The following is a 16,159-nucleotide window of genomic DNA, read 5'->3' as shown; positions in this document are numbered from 1 at the left end:
TTCTGGAGGGCCTAGGCCCGGCCCACTGCCCATCTAAAAGCTCGTCAGCTAAAGTGTCACATCTCCTGGGCTTGTTGCCCTTCTTATCCAGGTCACTGCCCTGGAGCACCCCTGCAGCAAGGCTGGGGTTGGGATGTGCTGCACCAGAGGGCTTGGGACGTCAGTAGCTAGTCAGTAAGCCAGCAAAGCATCCAATCAGCAGCCTCCACTGGCTGCTCCGGGGAGTGTGTGCGTCTGCGAGAGTGACTGCGGCTCTGGATGCCAGTGACTCCATGTTCATGTGTTAAGTGCGTCTCTTGGGATGTCTGTGTGACTGTGTCTTTGTGTCTGCGTATATGATAGATGTGTGTCTTTGTGCATGTGTTTGAACTTGTCTGGGTGTGTGACAGGTGTGTGATGGGGGCTGTCAGCCCTTCATGTCATTTCAGAGGCTGAGAGAAGCCTGGGACGGCAGAAATGGCTGCAGGGGAGTATATGGGGACAAGGCAAAGGGTCTGGCCCCTCCAATGCAGCCTGTCTCTCCTTTTCCTTTGCCCTTCCACTGTGCTTTCATTCCCTCCCCACCTGGAGCTCTACCTATTGGCTCATCTCTGAGGGCTTCGCTCTGAGCAGGAGTAAGAAGACTCATGGTAAGAGGTTCTCAGCCCGCAGCATCCTCCCACTTGGCAGCCTTCCGTCCCCACCCCTACCCCCCTTTTCAGGCCCTCTCAGTGTGACTTGGGACTCACAGGCCCCACCCTTGGGCAGCTTCCCGTCTAACAGAAGAGAAGGATGGCAAATAATCCCAGTGAATCCTCAAATTCGAGAATGTTTGACTCAGTTGCCAGCAGGTTTGGGCCCTGGAGGTCATGCACAAGGATCCTGCAGAGCCCCTGCCTTTACCACCCTCTCTCTGTGCACTTGCAACACCCTCCTCTCCCCTCCCAGGGCCACTTTGGGCCCACCCACTGACCTTACCGGCTTTCTGCTTCTCCCGGGGTGGGGAAGCTGGAGGAAGGTTTAGCCTCTGAGAGTATCCTCCCAGGAGCAGCCTGTCTCCAGGCCAGGTTTTCCCACTCTGACCTTGGCTCATCCACTCTCTCGAGGACGCCCAGCCCTTCCAGCCCATTTCTATGGTGCAAGTGAAGGTGATTCTCCAAAGTGCAGGCCTGGCCCCATCCCTTCATCACTTATATTCTCCGTGGCTCCCTATTACCTACAGGAGAAGATCCAAGTGATCCAAGGTGTGGACTGCCCTTGGTCGACCTCTCAAGCTCTCCTTCCCAGACCTAACCTCCAGCCTCATCTCCAGCCCTTTGAACACAAGCTCCAGAGCTCTGTTCCCCCTGGACCAGGCCCCTAGCCCTGACCTGCTCAGCAACATTCTCCTTTCCCTTGAGCCCTCGGGAAGAAACTGGCCCCTTGGACCCTGCTGTGGGTGCTGTGTCAGTTGGGAGAGGCCCCAGCCCTGGTGATCACTAGGGGTCTCTCAGGAAAATGCAGGATTGAGAAGGCAGAAGCAGGGCTCTCCTTTCCCAGTGCCCACAGCCTGGCCCAATGTGGCAGACCAGCAGGAAGTTTTAGCCCAGGGCGTCTCAGTCTCCCCTCCCTCCTGCCCAGGCCTGGCTGCTTGCTCTGCCCCAGCTCACACCGCCCCCCCGCCCCCCACCATGCACAAATACACACCAGCGGGGAAGGCCGGTGCCGGAAGACTTATTCACCAGTAGACTTTGTTGATTGAACCCCACAGTGTGCTGGTGCCTAGCTGGCTAGCTTACCCTGCCACCAAACACTTGGCGACAGGGCCCTCCAACCTCATTGTACAGAAGAGAAACTGAGGTTTGTGGGAGAACTGGGCACTGCCCCATTCGGACCCAGCAATGGCCTCAGGATCTATGTCCTTTGCCGTGTCCCATGCTGCAGGAGGCTGGCAGGGGAGGATGGTACCTAGGCACCCAGAGGTGGCTCCCTGATGGTTGTCCGGCCCTGCCTGCCCCTTCCTGGGCACAGGAGGGCTCCTGGGACAGAGGCCTCTTGAGTGTTCCTCTACCAGATTCCTGAGGTGCGAGCTTCCTTCCAGGAATTACTCCGCCTGCCCCCACCCAGCTGCACTTCCTCTCTGTGGCCCACAGCCACATCACTTTCCTTATCCGAGATGGGAGTGTGGGAGGCCCGGCCTGTGGCCAGCCTTGGTAGCGCCCTACCTCCACTGTCATATGGGCAGCTGGCGCCTCTTTTTTCATAAAAAAGAAAGCCCTGAGGTCGCACCTTCCTGCTGAGCCTCTCCAGCATCCTGCCCCCAAAGGACACCCAAAGGACCAGAATCGGCCCCTCTTCTGGAACTCTGCACCAACACTGTCCCACTTGCAGCCCCTTCTCCATTTTGATGTTATTAGGGTTCCCAGCAGGAACATCAGGAAGACTTCTTAGAGGAGGTGACCTCTGATGTGAGCCCTGAAGGATGACTGAGAGTTATCCATGAGGAGAAGTGGGAAGGACATTGCAGGAGGAGGAAATGGTGCAACTAAAGGCAAAGAGGGCAGGGTTTTGTGAGGGAACAGAAAAGGACCAAGACTCGAAGGGAACAGGACATGCTGGGGAGAAGATAATACCTCCATGTCAGCCATGTTAAGCTGGAGGAGACTGTGAAGCTGCCCCCTCCCCGGATATCTATTTTCTTGTTCTTAACTATACAATCTTCTCTTTTTAGCCATGCACATGGCCACTCAGCCTAAAGAAGAGATATCCCAGCCTTCCTTGGGGATAGCCACATGACTAAGTTCTGGATCATGAGATAGAAGCAGAAGCGATATATGGTGTCTTCCAGGCTTTAAATGCTGGTGGGTGCCTGTTGTTCCTTGTTCTGCTTTTCTCCATCCCACTCCCTGGAATGTTGATGGGATGGCTGGAGTGCAAACCACCATTTTGGAACATAAGATTCCGGGGTAACGGAATAGTGCCCTGCAGAGAGACTGGCACTTGAGCGGTATTCCCATGACAGCCTCGGGCTGTGCATATCCAGATGTTTAACACGGAAGAAAGAAACCCTTTTGTGGAGGACGCTGTGTTTTCAGGCTCTGTTACTCACAGCAGGATGTAATACTATCCGATTCGTCCCCAAAGAGAAATGTTGACTGGGCAGTTGGTTTATGGATCTGGAGCTCAGAGCCGAGTTTTGGGTTGCGGGTAGAAATTTGGCAGTCGCCCTCATGGAGATGGTAATTGAAGCCACGAGAGTGGATGAGATCACCCAGGCAGTGTATGCAGTGTGAAAGAGAAGAGTAGAAGGCTTCCCGGGAGGCAGCCCACCCCACCCTTTTGCCCACAAAAGATGACCCTCTCTTTGCGTCTCAGTGTCACCCCCTTCCCAACATCACATTAGGAAGGTTATGCCTCCCAGAACACTTTTTGTTTTTTTTTTTTGTGATGCAGAGTCAGGATGGAAGAGGGCTAGCGGAAAGATGTGTATGGATGGGGTTGGGAGAAATTTTAGTTTTTCAAGTTTTTGCCAGTGTGTGGCAAAGTGGGTGGAAGAAGAAAGTGTTTTATAATGTGTTGTTATAATCTAAGTATCCCTTTCATGGTATTCAAGAAACCACACAGAACTTGAAATTTGTTGAAATGATTTTTTGGTTGCCAGACTGGACCTCTTCTGTCATAACATCACCCAGAGACTGGTCCATTTGGATAATGGCTTTAGAAGGGTTACACGAGTATTGAAAGCCATTAGAGCAGTGTAGGTGAAGGAGAAGCTTGGGCCAAGGACACGGGGGTTTGTACGTTATAGAATCCAGGGGCAGAAAAGGGTGCACTGGGGCCTCACGAGGGCCTGGAACAAGGAACTGGAAATATTTCAGTAGCCATCGAGCTGTCACCTGGCCACAGGGAGTCTCCTCTCTGCTGCTCTCTGCATATCTGCTAGATTCTTCTCTTGTTATAGATTGCCTTTTAAAAAATAATTAATAGATTTTAGCTAGTATTATTTTTTATTATTTATTTATATAGTTTAGTTTTATTATTTATGTAGTTTATTTTATTATTTATTTATATAGCTTAGTTTTTTTTTTTTTAATACTTTATGTATTCATTTGAGAGAAAGAGAGAGAAAGCACGAGCAGGAGGAAGGGCAGAGGGTAAAACAGACTCCTCGCTGAGCTGGGTGGGAGGTGGGAGCCTGATGTGGGGCTTGATCCCTGGACCTGGAGATCATGACTTGAGCCGAACACAGACACTGAACCATCTGAATCACCCAAGTGACCGGTTTTTGTTACATTTTAATTGAAGTATGTTGACACACAGTGTTACATGCGCCACAGTGATTTGACAGGTCTGTACGTTATAACTTTTCACCACAAGTGTAGCTGCCACTGGTCATCACACAAGGCTATTACCATACCACTGACTATATTCCCTATGCTGTAGTTTTCATCCCTGTTACTTGTTCATTCCATAACTTGAAGCCTGTGCCTCCTACTCCCCTTTACTCCTTTTTGCCCATCCCCCACCCAATAGATTTTATTTATTTATTTGGGGAGGGAAGGGGCAGAGGGAGACGGGGAGAGATAAGCTTAAGCAGGCTCTATGCCCAGCCCAGAACCTGACACAGGTCTCCATCTCATGATCCTGAGATGATGACCTGAGCCAAAATCAAGAGTTGGAGGCTTAACCATTGAGCCACTCAGGTGTCGCCCAATATATATATATTTTTAAAGATTTTTATTTATTTATTTGACAGACAGAGATCACAAGTAGGCAGAGAGGCAGGCAGAGAGAGAGGAAGGGAAGCAGTCTCCCCACTGAGCAGAGAGCCCGATGCGGGGCTCGATCCCAGGACCCTGGGATCATGACCTGAGCTGAAGGCAGAGGCTTTAACCCACTGAGCCACCCAGGCACCCCTAGATTTTGTTTTTAAAAATAGTTTTAAATCTTGTTTTTAAAAATAGTTTTAAATCTTCAAAATATTGAGTGGATAGTACGAAGTTTCCATATATTCCTTGTACAGTTTCCCCTGTAGTAACATCTTGGGTTAGTTTTGTGTATTGGTTACAATTACTGAACCAACATTGATACATTATTAAGTACAGTCCATAGTTTCCATTAAGGTTCACTCTTTGTGTTGCCCATCTATAGGTTTTGAAAAAATACATAATATCATGTACTCACCATTACAGTATCACACAGAGTAGTTTCACTGTCACAAAAATCCCCTGTCCTCCATTTATTTATCTGTTGAGGGCCTGGTATCCACAGGCAAAAAATTTTTTGCCTTTTCCGGAATCAAATAGTTGGAATCATACAGAAGGTGGTCTTTTTTTTTTTTCCCCTAAAGATTTTTTTTAAAGATTTTATTTATTTATTTGTCAGACAGAGATCACAAGTAAGCAGAGAGGCAGGCAGAGAGAGGGGGAAGCAGGCTCCCTGCTGAGCAGAGAGCCTGATGCAGGGCTCGGGCCCAGGACCCTGAGATCATGACCTGAGCCGAAGGCAGAGGCTTAACTCACTGAGCCACCCAGGCGCCCTTCCCCAAAGATTTTATTTATTCATTTGAGAGAGGGAAAGAGAAAGAGAGCGAAGAGGGGCAGAGGGGAGGGTAGAAAGAATCTGAAGCAGGCTCCACACTGAGTGCAGCCGACGCCGGGCTCGATCCCACAACCGTGAGATCATGACCTGAACCGAAAATGAGAGTCAGACACTCAACTGACTGAGCCACCCAGGAGCCCACAGAAGGTGGCCTTTCCAGACTGGCTTCTTTCACTTGGTCATATGCATTTAAGCTTCCTCTGTGTCTTCTCATGGCTTGATGGCTCATTTCTTTTTGTCAATAAATTACATTCCCTTGTATGCGTGGAACAGTTTATTTATCCATTTACTCATTGAAGGATATCTTGGTTGCTTCCAGTTTTTGGCAATGATAAGTTAAGCTGCTATAAACATTTGTAGACAGAGTTTTGTGTAGACTTGAGTTTTCAGCTCATTTGGGTAAATATCTAGGAGTGGATCATATGGTAAGACTAGGTTTAACTTTGTAAGAAACCCACCAACTGTCTTCCCAAGTAGCTGTATCCTTTTGCATTCCCACCATAAAAGAATGGAGGTTCCTGTTGCTCTGTATCCTCATCAGCATTTGGTGTTGTCAGTGTTCTGGATTTTGCCATTCTGATAGGTATGTAGTGACATTTCATTGTTGTTTTAACTTGCAATTTCCCAATGACTTAGGGTGTTGAGAGTCTTTTCAAATGGTTACTTGCCAGCTGTGGATCTTTGGTGACATATCTGTTCAGATCCGTTGTGCATTTTAAAAAGACTTTTTAAATCTAAGGTAATCTCTGCACCCAACGTGGGGCTCGAACTCACAACCCTGAGATCAAGAGTTGCATGCTCCACTGACTGAGCCAGCCAGACACCTTACCCCTTTGTGCATGTTTTTCTGTAGTTGTTTGTTTTCTTATTGTTGAGTTGTAAACTTCCTCATATATTTTGGATACAAGTCCTTTATCAGATACGTGTTTGCAAATATTTTCTCCCAGTCTGTGGCTTGTCTTTTCATTCTCTTAACAGATTGCCTGTTATTTATGTTTTTCTTCTCCATGCATATGAGCATTCCTGAATTTATCTGCCCTCTTTTCAGCTATAAGCAGAGGCCTAATAGTGTCACTTTGTCCCAGTTCCAGAGTTTTGAGAGACACTATTATTTGACAGTCTGGTGAAGTGGGAAATTAATTTTGGCTGAACGGTCGTGTGGTGGCATTAAGGCAGCTGGAAAGGAGTCTGGGAAATGCAAATGTGGTTTTCCATCCCCTTCAGTACAGGCAGACAAACTAGAAGGAGGTGGGAATGGTGCCTAGTGCCAACCCTCCATAGAGACACAGGAGATAGAGGGAGGTGGGTGGTGGGGTTCGGATATGGCATAGTCTGTGTAGACAAAGAAATTCAACCGGTACAGGATGGGACAAAATGGAAGACAAAATTTCCTACACCCGTTCCACTCCTCAAAACTTTTTCTATTTTTAGATAGTCCAGAGTTTTAACATTATAGTTCTAAAGAATATGCTTTACCTCTATTTCTCGGGGTGCCTGAGTGACTCAGTCGATTAAGTGTAATTTCAGCTCAGGTCATGAACTCAGGGTCCTGGGATTGAGCCCCGTGTCGGGTTCCACTCTCTGCGGGAAGTCTAGTTGGGATTTTCTCTCTCCCTCACATGTGCTTTCTCTTTCTCTCAAAACAAAACAAAACAAAACAAAACAAAAAAAAAAACAAAAAAACAAAAACAAAAACAAAACAACCCCAAACAACTACCTCTGTTCCTCAATTTAGTAAATCAAGAGCATCTAATGATACTTCATTGTTAATGCAAGAATTTAAATCACACTAGCTCCCATCTCCCCCCCAAGCCCACTTTTTCAATTTTGTTGGCTATATTATTATCACAGTCTCATTTGCTGTTATTTATAGTTCTGATCAATCTATATTTAAGATTTATTTATTTGAGAGAGAGAATGTGCACACATGAGCAGGAGGAGAGGCAGAGGGAGAAAGAGAGAGAGAGATCTTCAAGCAGACTCCCTTGACTTGAAATCTTCAAGCAGACTCCCTGCCATGGGGCTTGATCCCAGGACCCTGAGATTGTGACCGGAGCCGAGATCAAGAGTTGGTGGCTTAACCTATGACTATGCCACCCAGGTGCCCCTGAACAATCTATATTTAAAACATAGACAACTTCTTGAGCCCCATCAATACGTAAAGATAATTAACCTCTCTAGTCCACCTGCCATCTTCCTTCCCTACCCCCATCTAATTTCTTTTGGTTTTACTTTCACATTTCCATGGCCAAAGTTTACAACATTTACATTTTGTTTTGTAATTATAACTAAATCTCCCATTCTTTACCTTCAAGTTGATCCAGAAAACTGAAAATCAGCCAATTTTATGATTATATAAACATCATTTACTACAGAACCAAGTAATGGGATAGCTCCATTGAGAAGGAAACGTAAAGCCATTCTCTCCATCCTCTGCTGCCTGAAGAGCATTTGATGTCTCAAACATCAAGGTCAAGCAGATTTTCTTTTCTTATACTTCACTAATTGTTCAAAATCATGCCTCACATGTGTTTGCTTCATATTCAGTGCCTGGAATAGATTTTGTTGTTTCTGGTTTTCTAATTGCCTTTCTTTTTTCTTCCTGAGAGAAGAAACAGATGTTGTTTCCATTATGTTACTGCAAAATCGACTTGCCATGCACACATTCCCATCCCTGGGCCCTTTGTCTGTGTAGTGAGATGTGGTAACTGCTGTCATGTTTATCCAGCTCTCCTTTCCCACCCCTTTCTTTCAGTGAACTGCTGCTTCCCCAGTCCAGTTTTGTGATTTGATTTGTTTTTGGTTTTGTTTCCGATTGCTGTGCCTTCAGGGGTGGGCTTGTACACCAGGCCAGGGAGTTTACCTTGATGGGGACTCATCTGAGGGCTGAAAACACAACCGAGGCAAGGATAAGTGGAGTCTTTCTATAGGATTTGATAAGTGGATATTGGGAAAGAGAAGCACTCACTCCTTTAGCTTCAGGTAAGTCTTGATCCAGGGACAGCAATGTCATCAAGGACCCAGGGTCACTATACATCTTTCCTCAGCCCTCAGTGTTGTCTCCATCCCTGGCTCCTCAGAGTGGACTGTCAGCAGCAACATGTTTCTCTTGTGTATAAAATGGGGGAAGGGTGATCAATTCCACCCAATCCACAGGCTTCAGAAATCAGAGGGAAATCAGAGTGTTTTAAAATTTTGTTATTATTTTTTTTCTAGCAAAAGAAAAATTTTGGACACCCAAACCACAGATGCTCACACTCCTTTCTATTGAGTTTGGTTTTTCTTAGTGATTCTATTTTAAATTTCTAAGAATTATTTCTTGCTTTTTTTTCATAGCTTCCTCTATTTGTTTTATGAATATAATAGAATTAGACTCTTATTAAGTTCTCTTCTGTTTGAATTATCTGTTTCCTCTGGGATCAGTAAGTCACTTTTTTTTGGTTTATTAAAGAGAGAGTATCATTGGAAGCAGCCCAAGTGTCATCAAAAAATGAATGGATAAAGAAAATGTAGTATATGTACACGATGGAATATTATTCAGTCACAAAAAAAGAACGAAATCTTGCTATTTGCAGCAGCTTGGATGGAGCCAGAGGGCTAAGTGAAATGAGTTAGCCAAAGAAAATTCATGTGATTTCACTCATATGTGGAATTGGAGAAACAAAACAAACAAGCAGAGAGAGAGAGAGAGAGAGAGAGAAACCAAGAATCAGACTCCTAACTCTAGAGAGCAAACTGATGGGAAACTGGGAGGAGGACATGGGGCAAACAGGTGAAGGGGATTGACACTTATCATGATGAGCACTGAGGAATGTATAGAATTGTTGAATCACTATATCGTACATCTGAAACTAATTTAACTGTATGTCCACTGGATTGGAATTAAAATAAAAAGATTAATAATAATAAGAAAGAAGCAGTAGAGTTGAGTAGTTCAGGGTGCAGTGCAGCAAACAGACTGCCTGGGTTCAGATTCTGTGTCTCTGCCCCCTCACGAGCTGTTTCAATCTTGACCAGGCCAATGTACTGTTCTGTGACTCAGTTTCCTGCAAAGTGGAGGTCACAAGAGCATCTAGCTCAGGGCATCGTTACATGGTTACTGAATGTCGAGGCTTAGACCACAGCCAGGCGCACTGTTGTTGCACTCAGTTGTGGTTTGCTCTGCTTTTCTGAATCTTGCTTTTGTTGGGTTTTCTCAACTGGCCAGTAATACCTCATGGCCAGTTCGTCTTTAGGAAGGGAGGGCAGGGCTGGCTGGTATTGGTATGGATGGAAGGGATTTTCTCTGCCCTGGAGCGTTAGCAGGGGCAGACGGAGAAGTCCATATGCCTTCACACTGTCCGGGAGCAGAAATGAGTGCATGAGCAGGGGAGGAGAGCCAGAGGGACAGACCACAGGCTCTCGGGTGACTGAGGGAAAGCCAGGGTGTGCTTATGGGAGCGGTCACCTTCGTGGGGAAGTGGGAGCAGTCTTTGGCTACTCTCACGGCACCCACAGAGCTGTTCTGACATTCCAGGCTTTGTGGCAGGCTCTTCACACTCACACAAGCTGTCCCGACGTCTCCGTTTTCAGAGTGGTTGAGTGACTTCCCCCGGTCACACAGCTGGTGGATGATATGTCTGAATTTGAACTCAGCTCTGTGGAAGGCCCAGGCTCCTAACCACTGAGCTATGTGACTCGCATCTGTCCCCAAGCTGACCACAGCAGGCCCTGAGGATCTTCTTTGGGCCACTGTGGGCTGAGCTGGTCATATGCCTCGGATATTGCTGTTGGATCCGAAAGGACAAAGGTGAGGAAGCAGAGGGCTCTGGCGCCCTCTATGGGAGATAGGAGGCTCTACAGAGATGCTGTCAGAGTTGAGCAGGGGCCTGCGGCTGAGATCCCAACAGTTCCAAGGAATGAGAGATTTTATTAGGACCCTGGTTGCTCCATAAAAAGGCAGGGCTTCATCCCTCCACCACCCACTTCTTAATAATGAATCTCTAGTATTTATCTGGGCACATCATCTATTGGAATAAAGACATAAGGCCATGTGACTAACTTCTGGCTAGTGTGATGTAAGCAGAAATGAAATAGGCAATTTAAGGAATTATCCTTAAAAGACGGGGGCATGGCCTGCTTTGTTCCTTCCTCTATCTTGCTTTCTGGAACGCAGATATAATGGCTGGTTTTCCAGTAGCCATCTTAGACCATGAGTGGAAGCGGCTCATTGAAGATGGCAGAACACAAAAATTAAAAGGGTTCTAGCTTCGTCACAGTTGGGCAGTTGCCACATCAGCCTTGATGCCAACACTTACTATTTTATTTAAATCCCTATTAATTCTAATTTTCTGTATTTTAGCCAATATTTTTCTTCATTAAAAAAATATATATATATGCTTGGGGCGCCTGGGTGGCTCAGCCAGGATCCTCAGGGTTCTGGGATTGAGTCCCACATTGGGCTCCCTGCTTGGCAGGGAGTCTGCTTCTCCCTCTGCCTCTCCTTCTACCTCCCCCTGCCTGTGCTTGAGTGTTCTCTCTCTCTGATAAATAAATAAATAAATAAGATATAAATAAATAAATAAATCTTTTTAAAAATTATGCTTATTTATTCCAGAACAAAAGTAAAAATAAAACATGTTATCCACATTTTACTAAGAGTAGCACCATGAAACCATGAAATAAATTCATTTATTAGCAAGATTTAATTTCATATTCAAGATTTCCCATGTCACGCATTGTCACTAAAAACATAATATGTGGCATCTCTGCTCATGCTCTTTCCTAATCCTGCAAGGTTCTATTATTTTAAGATCTGTTATTCTTAGGACAGATTTTGATCTGATAGTTTTAATTGCAAAGAGATGGAATTTCAGGATACAAAAGCCTGAGAATTGTTAAGAGAGTTTCTTTTCACCGACCTTTACTCCTTCTGTTTTACAATCTCCAAACAATAGGGATATGAAAGTGGCTTTGCACGCCACCTTCAGCCACCTGCCTGAGGCTGAAATGTCAGCTTCCCGAGTCAAGGGCCTGAGCTGGCATTGGCTTCAGGGGATGGAAGGTGGATGCCAAAGTTGTGGGCCTACGAGTTACAGCCAAAGTCTTGAGAGAATTTCTTTTTTTTTTTTTTTTTTTTAAAGATTTTATTTATTTGTCAGAGAGAGAGGGAGAGAGAGCGAGCACAGGCAGACAGAAAGGCAGGCAGAGGCAGAGGGAGAAGCAGGTTCCCCGCCGAGCAAGGAGCCCGATGTGGGACCCGATCCCAGGACGCTAGGATCATGACCTGAGCCGAAGGCAGCTGCTTAACCAACTGAGCCACCCAGGCGTCCCGAGAGAATTTCTTTCTTTTCTTTTCTTTCTTTCTTTCTTTTTTTTTTTTTTAAGGAACACACTTTTTTTTTTTAAAGATATTTATTTATTTGACAAAGAGAGAGGGAACACAATTGGGGGAGCGGCAGAGGGAGAGGGAGAAGCAGGCTCCCCACCAAGCAGAGAGCCCGATGTGGGGCTTGTTCCCAGGACCCTGAGATCATGACCTGAGCCAAAGGCAGGCACTTAATGACAGAGCCACCCAGGTGCCCCTTGAGAGAATTTCTGAGCTCTCACTCCAGTGGCTGGAGTGAATGGAATGAGCTTTGTCCTTTCTATTATTTTCTTTTCCTTTTTCTTCTTCTTTTCCTTTTCCTTTTTCTTTTTTCTTTCCCTTTCCTTTTTCCTTCCTTCCTTCCTTCCTTCCTTCCTTCCTTCCTTCCTTCTTTTGAACTGTTTTAGGGTCGCATCAAAACGAGAAGAAGACACACAAATTTCCCATATGCCTCTTACCCCCACCACATGAATAGCCCCCCCCATTATCAACATCCCCTGCCAATTTGTTGTCACCGATGAACCGGCGTTGACATCCTAATCACCTGAAGTCCACAGTTCACATTCGGGTTCACTCGGTTCTGTACAGTCTGTGGATTTGGGCAGGTGTTTAAGGACATGCGTACGTCATGGTACTATACAGAACAGTTTCACTGCCCTAAAAAATCCCCTATGTTCCACCTAGTCATACTTCCCTCCCCACTAGCCTCTGGTAACAACGACCTTTTTGCTGTCTTCCTAGTTTGGCCTTATCCAGAACGTCATATAGTTGGAATCAGCTGCACAGACCTCAAGCTCAACCAGCAAGTCTCATTTTGGGGTTGGAGGGGGAAACAATGGAAGAACACATTGTGTTTTGGTCAAAAGAGGAAATGACTCAAAGTTAGGAGAGTTACGGGGGGCTGCAAAGAGGCCAGAGTAAGTGACAGAGTGCTCATATTTGTGGGACTTGAGGATTTCAGGGCAGAATGTCAGGAGACAGTTGCTTTGGGCCACTGTGACCTGGGATCCTGGGTTCATCCTGATTCAGCGTTTCATGTCCTATTTGATCTGTACCTGTGGGTTTGCCCCCAGGGTCCAGGGGGCCTGATCTGCCATGGTTGGGCTCTCCACCGCCATAAATATGTAGGGGCTGAGTTGAATTAAATTTGGGCTGTGAAATGAGAACTGTGTTGTCATTTGTGGCCGCCGTTGCTTGGAGCAATGAACACCCTTCTCCATGTGCTATGTGTCTGGCAAATAGTAGGCCATCAATGAAATGGGCTCCAATTAAAAAAAAAAGTCATTACTAGCCATGGTGGAGGGTTTCTTTTTCTGCCTCAGCAGGGGTTGGGGGATGCTGAAATCACATGTGGGTGTAGTGGGGGTGTGGGGGTGTAGGAGAGACAATGGGGAAGGGAGGGGGAACCAGAGACACCCTTCCAGCCTAAGGAGTATCCTGGAGGTTGAGGGCCCTGTGTCTCCCATGACTGGGGCCTGTTTCTTGGCGGGGTGGGGGTGGGGGAGTTCTCGGAGAGTCCTGGCAGCATTGGGGTACTGAGAGGTTCACAAAGGGCTTGGAGAAGCAATACTTGCATCGGGGTGCTCTGTAAAGCTCCCTCACCCCAGGCTGGGCTTGTCTCCTTCTCAGTTGTCAGGAGGACCATGGGTAGAAAGTTCCCTTCCTCTTCTCTTGGGCTCCCTAAAAAGGCCAGTGGCCGCAAAGAAGAGGAGAATGAACATGGCCGGTAAACAGGACACCCCCCCACCATTTCATTTTGTCTGAGAGTACACCCACTGTGGCCCCAGATCCCACTTCTGCTTGCTCAAGTCCTTAAGGGCCTTCCCAGGGCCCTTCCCCTGCCTAGGAGGACTTTCCTGTCTTGGTATTATGCAAGGCCTCCAGCTGCCTCCCTGACCAGCCTCCAGACTGAGGCTTTGGGAAAAGAGGAAGCAGCCTCTGAGCCTGGATCTCCTCTCTTGGGGTGGCAGAGCCCTGGGAAGCCACCAACACCACGAGCATCTGGCCCTCGTTCCTGTTCTTCTTCCTGTGGTTCACCAGCCTTGCAGCCCCTTCCCCCTGCAGAACAGGTAACCCCATCTCCGGAGTGCAAGAGGAGGGCTGGGAGAGGGGTTGGGCTGAGACTTGCTGGGGGGCATTGGGAGTGGGTGCTGGGCCCCAGACCAACTCAAGCCCGAGATACTAATCAAGGCTGCAGTCATTACTGGAACCCCCAAATCTTCCCCAACCCATATCCCGGTCCCAGTCCTCACACCTGTCAGCCCTCCCTCACCCTCAGCGACACCCCCAACATTTCCATCATTTCCATGCAGCCTCAACCCTGACCTTCATCCTCTCCCGACCCATCACTCTCCCCTCCACGTCCACCCAATTCCATACCACACTGCAGCCGAAATTCATCTTCACGCCCGCCCTGGGGCCACCCACCATTCATCTTGGCCTCACAGGAGCCCAGTCCCACTCACTGCCCTCATCACCACTTTTTCCTCCCAGCAGGACCCCCAGCACTGCCTAGCACAGCCTGGGGAGCAGGAGTTTGGGCCGGAACGAAAAACGAGATGTGAAATCTCTACTGCCCATTTCAAAGCCAGGCGACTTCATTTATGGGCTATAGGGCTTTTCAAGCAAAACGTTTGGCTTATGTTTGGGGCTTTCCATTTTTATGAAGATCATATACTCTGGAGTCGCCCTCCTGTACCCTGATTTCTTATCTGTGGGGAAGGGCACTCCAGATGGCTGTATCCCCTCATTTCCCTCCTTCTGCAGCCTGATAGGGAAGTTGAGGGGGGAGCCCTGGTACTAGGAAATAGAAACTGAACCCTACATAGCTGTCTGTAGTGAAACTACGTCTGCCCTTCCTTCCCCAGGCCAGACTGGGCTCTGGGCTCAGAGGTCAGGGTTCAGCCAGCCCTCCCCACTTATCATGAGACACTTGGTCTCACATAGACTCTACCCGCCCGCCCACTTGCTCTCGCACAGGCAGCAGCAGACTCGGGCACCCACCTTCCAGGCCATCCCAGTCCCACCCTGATGCAACATATACCAATTTTGAGAGTGGGGATTAAAGCCCATGTTCAGAGCACCCAAGACTTGAAGCTACAAAGATGAATCTCAGAGCCCTGAGCTTTCTGAGGTCTGGGGAACAATCCTCTCCCGGATGGTCATTGCTTAAGGAAGAGGTTGTTTCAGGCTTGCAGGGCTCTGGTCCCCCAGGACACCCACCCTCTTTCCCAGGACTGGCAATCACCCCTTTACCACCAGGGGGCGCAGGGCGCCCACCAGTACACCCAGCTCAATCCAAGCCCTAGGAGCACCTATCCCCTAGCCCTGAGGTTTCCAAATAGGGACAAGGGTCTTCCATTCTGGGGTCTGTCTTGCCCCTTCTTTTCCCAGGAAGGTTCTCTAGGACGAGGATGGTCTTTGGGGTGAAACAGTTTAAGTCAATGAGTTGGACTCTGGTGGGACTTACCTCTTGGGTGTTGGGGCTGGGCTAAGTGTAGGTGACACCTACATGATGTGATTTGGGGTGGTTCTAGAAGGGGTCCTCTTTCATGTTTCAATAATCTCTGCTCTGTTCTGGGGTCAGTAGGTCTAAAATCCCACCATTTCTCCTGTAGTTTCAGCATTGTCCCTTCCATGGCCCCAAATGGGAAGAGCAGGGGCCCTGGGGCCGACATGCCACCCTCTCCCTCGTGTCCCTTCTGTAGCAGAGCTGACCTTGTTACCCACCCACCCCAAACATGCCCTGAGCTGCCTTTCAGCCCAGCATCTGGACCCTAGTTCCAGCCTGGGCCAGCATGAGCCTCTCCTGTGGCTCCTCCATCCTCCTGGGAGAGGGGCAGGCCTAGAGCCGCCTAAAGAACTGGGGACGAGCCACTGGGCCTCAGCAAATGACCAGCACTGTCAGCTGGGTTCCCTGAGGAACAGTGCTCTTCCTGGCCTTCCCATGCCTTCGCCTTTGCCCCACTCCCTGCAAAGACAGCCCTGCCCCCTTCACACTTGGCCAAGTACTGTCATCCTGATGGACAATTCAGATCCCATTTAGGCCCTGGGTGTCTGCTCAGCCCCTCCCCAGGAGTGCACCCTGGTAGCCGCCAGAATCAGCTGGGTCCCATCCTGCGGCTGATGGGCTGGGGGCTGGGAGATGTTATGAGTTTCCTGTCCCCGCTCCCAGCCTCCTCAGGCTCACCCCCTCACTCTGCCAAGTCAGCGTTTAGGACCAGGGAGGATTACGAAGTTGGCAACATGGGTTTT

Source organism: Enhydra lutris, unplaced genomic scaffold, assembly GCF_002288905.1.
Source record: "Enhydra lutris kenyoni isolate GAN:26980312 unplaced genomic scaffold, ASM228890v2 scaffoldscaffold6, whole genome shotgun sequence".
In the NCBI taxonomy this organism is placed as follows: Eukaryota; Metazoa; Chordata; class Mammalia; order Carnivora; family Mustelidae; genus Enhydra; species Enhydra lutris.
Note: the sequence above shows the minus strand (reverse complement) of the source record.